Here is a 9,717-nt window from a genome sequence, read left to right as displayed (position 1 = left end):
GAGTGCTGAGCAAGCATTCATACTGTCACCTCTGTTCCCTGTGACTTCTTCCTTGACGAACTTACCTCATGTCTTTATGGGTTTTCTTGGACTCACAGGATTGTTTCCATTTTGCCTGCACTCCCAATATGCGTCTGTAGGGGGCGATGAAGGACCCTGCTGTGCAGCTAAAAGAGGCCCTGTGGGCCCCACTGCAAATACAAACACTGACATCCCCCCTGCCCCCCACCAGCTGCTTCTCTCCACAGTATTTCATCACCTGACACACCGTGTATTGTCTGCCGTCATCATTCTCACCGAGACGCTATTTCCACAGGAACACGGTTTGTTCATTGCTTAATTTCCAGAACCCACAACAGTGCTTGATGCAGGGTGGGCACTGGACTCATGCTGAATGAGTGACTGATGTTTCTAGCTTCTGTTACATGCACGTTAACTGGCCGTGGCTAGGTCACCTGCACAGGGTCACTTGTCACAGGCGAGGGAAAAGCTCTGCTCCCGGGGCCGCTGCCTCCTCTGTGTCCTTCACTCTGAACCTGTCATACGTAGACTTGACAACCACCGTCTGCTGGGCCATTTGAACTTACTCTCCAAAGAATCTAACTACTACCCCAGCATCACAAAGCCAAGCAGGTTAGTGAAACGTCGAGATCCCTGGCCACTGGCTGCTTTTCAGGAGCCCCCCCCCCAAGTCTTACCTAGTGGGGGTTGTAAGATGAAGCCAGTAACCTGAACACTAAGCGGGGTAGAGCTCCGCCCTGGCTGCCATACGCCCACTGTTGTTTGTTCTTACTCACAAACAAGAGAGTAGTCTCTAGTTAGTCTAAGCAGAAAGTTACACATGGGAAATGTGAGGTAGCAGGGATATCTCCAGGAGTGCCCAAGTCAGACCCTCCCAGCTCCTTGTACAGCTCCTTGGGGGCTGCTCTCAGAAGTGACACTGCCACCAGCTACTCAGCTTTTGGAGAAACCAGGCTGGGTATCTCCCCAGCTGTCACCCAGGCCTGAGGCATCGAGGTCACGTGCCTACAGTCTGCATCTGTGACGCAGGACACAGAGGGTGGGTGTGCATAGATGCTTCCCACCACCTAATAGGACGGAGACGCGTCCACATGGTCACTGCGGTGGCTGCTTTCTGAAACGGATGGTGCTCTCCAACAGCTCACCTGTCCTAGGTCAGCAGGGCTCCCAGCAGGAGGCGGCCACCAACCACAGTGTCGATCTAAGAAAAATCAGCCCAACCCATCATGGTGACTGTTCGTTGCTAAGTTACAGCAACAGGCATCTGTTTGGGGCACAATTGGCCATCCCTTCCCGGGACCGAAGGAAATGAAGTTGGAAAATTTGGGGTGGTTAGAACTTTAATAGGAATACAGTGGCACCTTGAGATACGAACAGACCAACATATGAATTTTTAAGATACGAGCTGTGACTCGGTCCGTATTCTTGTTCGAGATCTGAGCGAAATTCCGAGATACGAGTCATGATTTGGGAAGCTGCCGCTAGTTGGCGCATGGATCCAGTATTGGCAGTTTGATATGTGAGTTGACTGACTTACGAGCTCGGTTACAGAACAAATTAAATTCGTATCTCAAGGTACCACTGTATAAAGGATTTTAAAAATATTTTTCTAGAGGCAGATGTTCTTTCATGGTTGTAATAGCTGTAGGTTAACAAATAGGAGGGTCATAAACACACAAAGTTGTGACACAGAGATGAGCACGTCAGTGTGGTGACAAGCCTGGGATTCAGCAAGGCAAGTCTCTTCGGAACATGGGCGCCATGGCGTAAAATACGTACTCCTGACATTAGTCACGCAGTTGTTGTTTGGATTGGGATTTTAAATCATGGCTCAAGATTCCATGTTGGAACTGGTGGGAACCTGGCACTGATCATTCTTAACACCAACCTGCCGTTTCTCCCTCACCTGTGGGAGACTTCACCGTTCTGTGCATAGAGCAGCATTCCTGCTAAGAACCAGCGTCTGGTAGCCACTATCTGAATGGCCATCGGAAAGCAAAGCCCATCCCTGGATCATTGAGCTCTGTCACATTTCCAAGAGAATCCATTCCCTCTGTCAAACCCACAGTCCCGTCGTCAACTCTGGATGAGAGTCATCAGTGCACTTATAATTGTCTTATTTAAAAATTTTTATGGAATCATTTAAGGAGAAGAATAGCCTCTACTGGAGGGGAAATCTTGTACATCAAAGATGTGTTCTTCAATTAAATGGCCGGTGTCGTTCAATATGGATTTCCAATCGAGTTCTAAGTCACCATCTCCAAGAAAAATGACTGATCTCTGGATAAATAAGACATGTTCAGTGGGAACCCTCAGGCAAAATAAACAAGTCGTGTATAAAAGGTTCAGGAGTTGATGCAAGAGAAAGAACTATGCCTGTCTCTCCATTTATGAGAAATAAGTAAAAACACATCAAACAAGGAATGAGTCCTGATTTATCCTATATAAACAGAAATCGTGTTTCTTTTAGTATTGTAAAACAATGTGTCTTCATGTTATTAGTATTATTTAACAAAATATAAGAAGTAGTGCTATGTTATATTGTGCTTTTAGATATATATTAGCAGAGGTTACCCACGGACAAATAATTGCTTACACTGTTAAAAAAAGATTCAGGAGGAAAATAATGCTACCATGCAGAGGACTGGCCGGCTACAGAGCCCCTACGGAAGGCGCATGATCGCAGAAAGACAAGCCAAATGGTCATTAAAGTGCACGTAACAGGGGGCACCACTGCCACACAGGGACCCCCGAGTGTCTGAGCCCCACAGCAGGGCAGGGGGCATCACAGTTGAGGTGCTGGTTGAATCAATTCATCCTGATGATTTGCTGTACAGGTCTCACCTGAGAGCATGTTACCTGTCTTGGAGAGACAGGGACACACAGGACCAAAGCATTTCTCATGAGTTACTTTCAGAAATAAACTAACAAAAAATACTAACTGCATACAAGAAAAGATAATGTTGTTGACCTCCAATGGGCACTGAGTTTCCACAGACGAGCTCAGCTTGAAGATGCAGTCGCTCTACCTACGTCACTGACGACTGGCCCTCGTGAGCCCTGGACCCAGGTGAAGGGGTTCCTGACACAGGGGCTCAGTCTGCAGGGCCCCATGTGGCTAGAGACGACCCCTCCAGGTTTCCTGCTGCCACTTTTCCCCAAAGCTACTCCTGGGGCACACGTCGCCCGTACGCACCTTTCACCCCAAGAACACCGTCATCCTGTTCTTTTACAAAACTTGTATTTCCTTCTAGGCCACAAGTTACTTTTAAAAAGGTAACACTAGGAGCGATGAAGCCCCTGTCTGTACAGGCCTCGGTGTTACTGCTTGGTGAGCTGTGTAACCTCAGGAAGTTACTCCTCTGAGAAACAGACCCTCCGATGGTGAGACCTTCAGAATTGACAGTGATTTTCAATATGAATTAGGCACCAAAACGTTACAAATTTTTTCAGAGTGTAATATTAATTAAGCAGAAGCCCAAGAGAGAAATGAAAGCACAGTTGTTCTGGGTGACGTTAGGTCTGGGGACCTAACAGCCGCGCTCAGGCTCCCCTGACTCAGGGATGCTCCCTGGTGTCTGTTTCAACGTCACCTCCCACGATTCCACCCATCCGCTCAACAAAAGAAGATGAAGATTCTCACACAAAGACATGCCAAGCACAAAAAGCCTGCTATCTATAATATAAAAGAAGATGTTCTTGCTGAAAGACGAAAGATAAGCAAACTGTAACTTTTTTTTTTTTTTTTTTGTATTTTTCCGAAGCTGGAAACGGGGAGGCAGTCAAACAGACGCCCGCATGCACCCGACCGGGATCCACCCGGTATGCCCACCAGGGGACGATGCTCTGCCCATCTTGGGGCATCGCTCTGCCGCAATCAGAGCCATTCTAGTGCCTGAGGCAGAGGCCATAGAGCCATCCCCAGCGCCCGGGTAAACTTTGCTCCAGTGGAGCCTCGGCTGCGGGAGGGGAAGAGAGAGACAGAGAGGAAGGAGAGGGGGAGGAGAGGAGGTGGAGAAGCAGTTGGGCGCTTCTCCTGTGTGCCCTGGCCGGGAATCGAACCCGGGACTTCCACACGCCAGGCCGATGCTCTACCACTGAGCCAACCGGCCAGGGCCAAACTGTAACTTTTATAAAGAATAACCTAGAGCCTGACCAGGCGGTGGCGCAGTGGATAGAGCGTCGGACTGGGATGCGGAAGTACCCAGGTTCGAGACTCCGAGGTCGCGCGCGGGCTCATCTGGCTTGAGCAAAGAGCTCGCCAGCTTGGACCCAAGGTCGCTGGCTCCAGCAAGGGGTTACTCGGTCTGCTGAAGGCCCACGGTCAAGGCACATGTGAGAAAGCAATCAATGAACAACTAAGAAGTTGCAACGCGCAACGAGAAACTGATGATTGATGCTTCTCATCTCTCTCTGTTCCTGTCTGTCTGTCCCTGTCTATCTCTGCCTCTGTAAAAAAAAAAAAAAAAAAAAAAAAAAAAGAATAACCTAGATTAACCTTTACAGAGCAGCCCGAAGTCACAGCGATGGTCCGGGTGGTGGGTCATTTTGCTGGTACCAAGGGCTGAGTTTGCTACTTCCGTGGACCAGGAAGGAAAGCAACCCTCAGTGGCTGGACCAGCTGGAGGCTTCGTTTTTGCATAAAACAAGCAGCCGTAGTTAGGCCATCTTGCACTCAAACAGCAAGTTCACAAAAAACCAAGGTCCCACTGGTTGTCTGCTGCACACATCCTGGTTCTTCATGGCTTCAACCCCACAGCTGGGTTTCAATCGGCAAGGAAGCAGCAAGAGCAGGCACCAGCAGCTGTGCTGTGTCTCTCCTGTCTGACCTTGGACAGGCTTTCCAGATGTGTCTGCTCCAGTGGGCTAAATATAGCCCACCGTGGACTTCCTTCCAGCTTGCAGTGAGGCCCAGCGGGCGTGGGGGAGGATAAGCCTTGGCTGTCTCCCCCAGAATTCGTCCCAGGCTGATCGGACCTCCCCTGAGATCAGATCCTTTGGGGCCTGGGTGTTGGGGGGAGCCCTGGGAGCCCCCATGGCCCATGGTTTCCCTGTGAGCGAATCACATCATTATCTGTCCCCTGCTCATTCCAGTGAGAAACAGGGCGGACATGACTGCCTCACATAGTGTCCTTTGTTGTAACAGCCCTTCTCCCTACCTCGCAAAATCCTCCCCTACACATGGCTTCCAGATCCAACTCCAGGTGTTAGGCAATGTGAACTTCTCTAGTCGGTGGAGAGAAAACTGGATCTGCAGGTCAAGCAATGGGCACCAGTCATGAAGGGCAGATGTGACCCCTGCAGGCAAGGCCCAGATTCCACCGGAGAACGTGGGAAAACAAAGCCCTCCGTCTGAGGTAGCCGACTCGTGACCATGACAAAATGTCCACAGAATGATGCAGGTGCTGGACCTAACATCCTTGAGCCACTGACCTGACTCCCTGCGTGTGCACATATTTCACACATATACTCTTCAGCCATTTTCAATTTTTCTGTTATTTATCATAAACTCCTTACTAAATCTCTCATTCTCAACTTTTAGGGTGGCGATCATCAGAATGCAATAAATGTGGTGATGGTTTGCACAGAACACTTGACTCATCAACCTTGAAAATAAAGAGTGGAGACCCAGGTGCAGACGCGGGAGGCAAAGAGAGTGAAAGGAACAAATGCTCAAGTGAGAGGTCAGGTGACCTTGTCTGTGATGAAAGGAAGGGAAAGGTGTCTGGTGTACAGAATTGGCAGTGGAGCCACTGGAAAGCAAACAACAGGAACAATTATATTTGTATCGGACAGAAGGGAGGATGTAGGAGGAGCTCAATCATTCCCATGTCCAGAAATCAATGTGCGTTATTCAAAATCATCTAAAATATTTTAAATAATGTAAATTAGTGCTTCTAACCATTAGTGTGCATGAGAATCACCTGGAGATTGTCCAGCTGTGTGTTTAAGGGAGGGGCTGCACACTGTGATTGCAGCAGTCCCCAGAGGTGTCACGCTGGGACAGGACTTTGAGGACCAAGGTCTCCACGGCTCCCCCCAGAATTAGCTGTAGAAGCCGAGTCTCAAGAGCTGACCAGGCCTGACCAGGCAGTGGTACAGTGGCTAGAGCATTGGACTGGGATGCAGAGAACCCAGCCTTGAAACACTGAAGTCGCCAGCTTGAGCGCGGGGTCGTTGGCTTGCATGTGGGATCATAGACATGACCCCACGGTCACTGGTTTGAGCCCAAAGGTCACTGGCTTGAGCAAGGGGTCCCTCACTCTGCTGTAGGCCCCTAGACAAGGCACATATGAGAAGCAATCAATGAACAACTAAGGTGCTACAACAAAGAATTGATACTTCTCATCTCTCTCCCTTTCTATCTGTCCCTATCTGTCCCTCTCTCTGACTCAGTCTCTGTCAAAATATAAGGGGGGGGGGGAGCTGAACAGTCCCCAAATCACATGTGGAAGTGAAAGGACCAGGTGTGTGGGTGTATTTGACTGGACCAATGTAAAGGACCATGAAGGCACAGAGAGCATGTGTTCACGTGAGCGTGCTCTCCCTCCCGACCTTCCGAGGAGATTGTGTGGACAGTGATGATGGTGGTAAGAATAATGTGCCTTTCCCAAGTGACAAAACGGAATTGCAGTGGACTTTTACACAGTCTTCTAAAACTGACTTTTACACATTTTTCTGAAACCCCTCGACCACCCTCCCTAAAGCCCCAGCTTGAGTTTGGCACGATCCTGCCTAAGCAGCCGTCTAGCAGGTGGAAATGCCAGAGTTCACAGCAGTGAATGTGTCTATCTGCAAACACAACAGTGTTCTCATGTAGCTCATTATAATTGAAATATTAATATTAACATAACTTGTGAAAATGTAAAGAAATAGCCAAAAAATTATAAAACATCTGCAATTATTTTTAAAAATTCATTTTTATGGTGACATTAATTTCAATTTACCAAAAATACAATGAATAGCAGTTTTCCCTATGAAGTGCTTATTTGCTTTAAAAATAAATTAACCAAGCTTCTTTAAATAACAAATATCCTTCACACATTTAAGATTCAATTCTACTTACATTCCAGCTGTATTCTCAGGCATGTCCATGAGTGGCTGCACGCGTGCTCTCAGGGCCGCTCTTCAAACACGCTTGCACAAGCTCGAGCCAGTCACTCACATGGAATTTCTACTGATGCCAAACATTTGAAAGTATCTAAACGATTGACTCCGTTCTTCATTTTCTATCTGAATGTTCCTGCCTTTTGTAGAGTATATATTGCCACGGTATATATCAGTTTCTCTTCTAAAATAAAGAAAATTATAGTTACCAAGCTCCCACATATAGGACCATTGTTTCACAAAACTGTATATCATAAGGGTTCAAATGAAAGTCAGATTTTAAAGAGCTCTTACTTCTTGTACACATAAATTATCTCAGAGAAAGCTGGACCCAATGGACACTGCCACTTTAGGATCGATACAACTTGTTTCCACTATTCTCCATCACTCTGTGACTTCGACCTGGTGACTGTAAGAATGGACTTTCTTCACACTATAAAACGTACAAGAGTTCCTCATTAGGGATATTCACTAGTGAACAGCACACAGTGACAGGAAATGAGAAGAACTGCCAATCACATTAGGTAGCACCTGTCAATTGATTTTAGCAAAAATATGTTTATTGCTAACAGTTCAACTGGAAATGCCTTTAAGATTACACCACTCAGTTCTAGGTGTGGTTGTTTCAGCCCAGACCTTCATTTGATTGGCTGTATCCTCATTACTATCATGGTGACCGATGACATTGGTGAGAATCCTAATTGAAGAAAATCGGAGCTCAATGATTCCGAATGATGCCAAGTCTGCTTGCTTCCTGCACTGTGTATTCAGCGACTGTATATACAGTCAGTGCAATGTATTGTCAATATTAAAATGTGCAAGGCAGTTAAAATATATTTTGATCTTAGTAAATGTAAAGACAAAAATAAACTGTCCCTTTTGAAGATGGAATCTGACCGCAGACTGAGATCACCCTTGCCGTCCTCCAAACCCACTCTACAAGACACGGTCCCGAGTTTTGCTGTAACATTGTCACGACGGGCTCTTGACGTTCCTACCCTATTCTGATCATTTTTACTGGGTGTTTTTGGGAATATGTAGCAAGAATAACATATGCAATAAAAATAATATAATTCATTAGCAAGACTCATGATTGCAATATTCAGCTTTTCAGGGATGCCCAACAGTCAAGGACAGTCAATGAAGGGACATCAAGCCCAACCACAGCACTGCGTCAGTGAGCGAGAGTGGCGTCACAGAGTTCAGCCATCTCCGGACGCCCTGAAGCCTTGACCAGGATCCAGGACTGACCATAGTCATTACCATTTCTCCTCCCCAGACTCACGGCAGTGCCAAGGCTCCACCCTCAGTCCAGGACACTGGGTTCCTGTCCCCTGTCTTCAAGTGTATTCCAATGTCAGTGTTCCCACAGTCTCCTGAGATAGCTCCAAGTGATGTCATCTCTTATTATTAACAGTACATTGGCCATATCTTTACTATGTGATTACACACACTCTAAGGCTAGGATCCACGTTCAGATTATGTTTAGGATACTACCGCTGTGGTTTTCACAGAAGAGGTGCCTGGTAAATACTCATTCAAGTCCTGCTTTGCACACTCCATCAGTAGAAATACTTAGAAATAGTATGCTTACTCATTTTTTTCAAAACTGTGTACTCTGTGGGTATGCTGTTCCCTCCACAATGAGAAAGTGTGACACAATGTGACCGAGGATGAGTCCAGCAGAAGGGGCAGGACAGACCTGGGATGAGCTCGGCAGCAGACGGAAGGAGCTGAGGCTGCAGCCGCGAGAGGAAGATGTGGGAGATGCAGGAGAGGGAGGCTTGGGGTCCCAGGAGAAACCACCACTGAGTGAATGAAGCAAGGGGTAAAAGGAAGGAAAAGGAGACTGGGCAAAAGGCCTGCAGACAGTTTATAAGTAGTGCCCAGTGGCTGGAGCAAGCCAGTGGGCAGCGCCTTTCTGTCCCAGAAGCAGCACCCTTCAGGGAGCGAAGCGCAGTCCTCTCCTGCATAGGCTGGCATGCTGGCACACTGGCACGCACTCTCCCAGCCTGACTGTCCCTGAGATGGCCCAGATGGCCCTTGTCCAGGCCCCTCTGTCTGGGCTCAAGAATTGTTTCTTCCTGAATTGCTTAAGGGAAAAGAAAACATCATAACAAAGACAAGTTTTCTACAGAAAGCATATTCCTCTTATTCATGATAATGTGAAAGTACTCAATCAACATGAAAGGACAAGCGGGCATGCTCATGCTGAACACTGACCAGCAGAGCCTGGGCAGGTGCCCTGTGCCACCACTAGGGCTAGCACCTACAGCCTTCGTCAGGATCACCCCTCCCTCTGGCTCCCTGCAGAAGACCCCGTGGGGACATTCAGGCCCTAAGACAAGGTAGAACTGAGTGACAGCGTGACTAGACCACTCCCCAACAGAAATTAGACGTGACTTGAGAGATACACAGTTTATTGCATTCAGCCACTAAAATGTATGAACTATTTGTCAGAGTAGTTATCTTATCCTAGAACAAATACTGCTTGGTATGAGAGCACCTCCAGAATATAGCACTTTTATGGCCCTTTGGAAGGCCCTACATGATCCCAATCATCACACGTGTCATTTTCCATCAAAATAC

Source organism: Saccopteryx bilineata, chromosome 6 (genome assembly GCF_036850765.1).
Source record: "Saccopteryx bilineata isolate mSacBil1 chromosome 6, mSacBil1_pri_phased_curated, whole genome shotgun sequence".
NCBI classification, from domain to species: Eukaryota; Metazoa; Chordata; class Mammalia; order Chiroptera; family Emballonuridae; genus Saccopteryx; species Saccopteryx bilineata.
Note: the sequence above shows the minus strand (reverse complement) of the source record.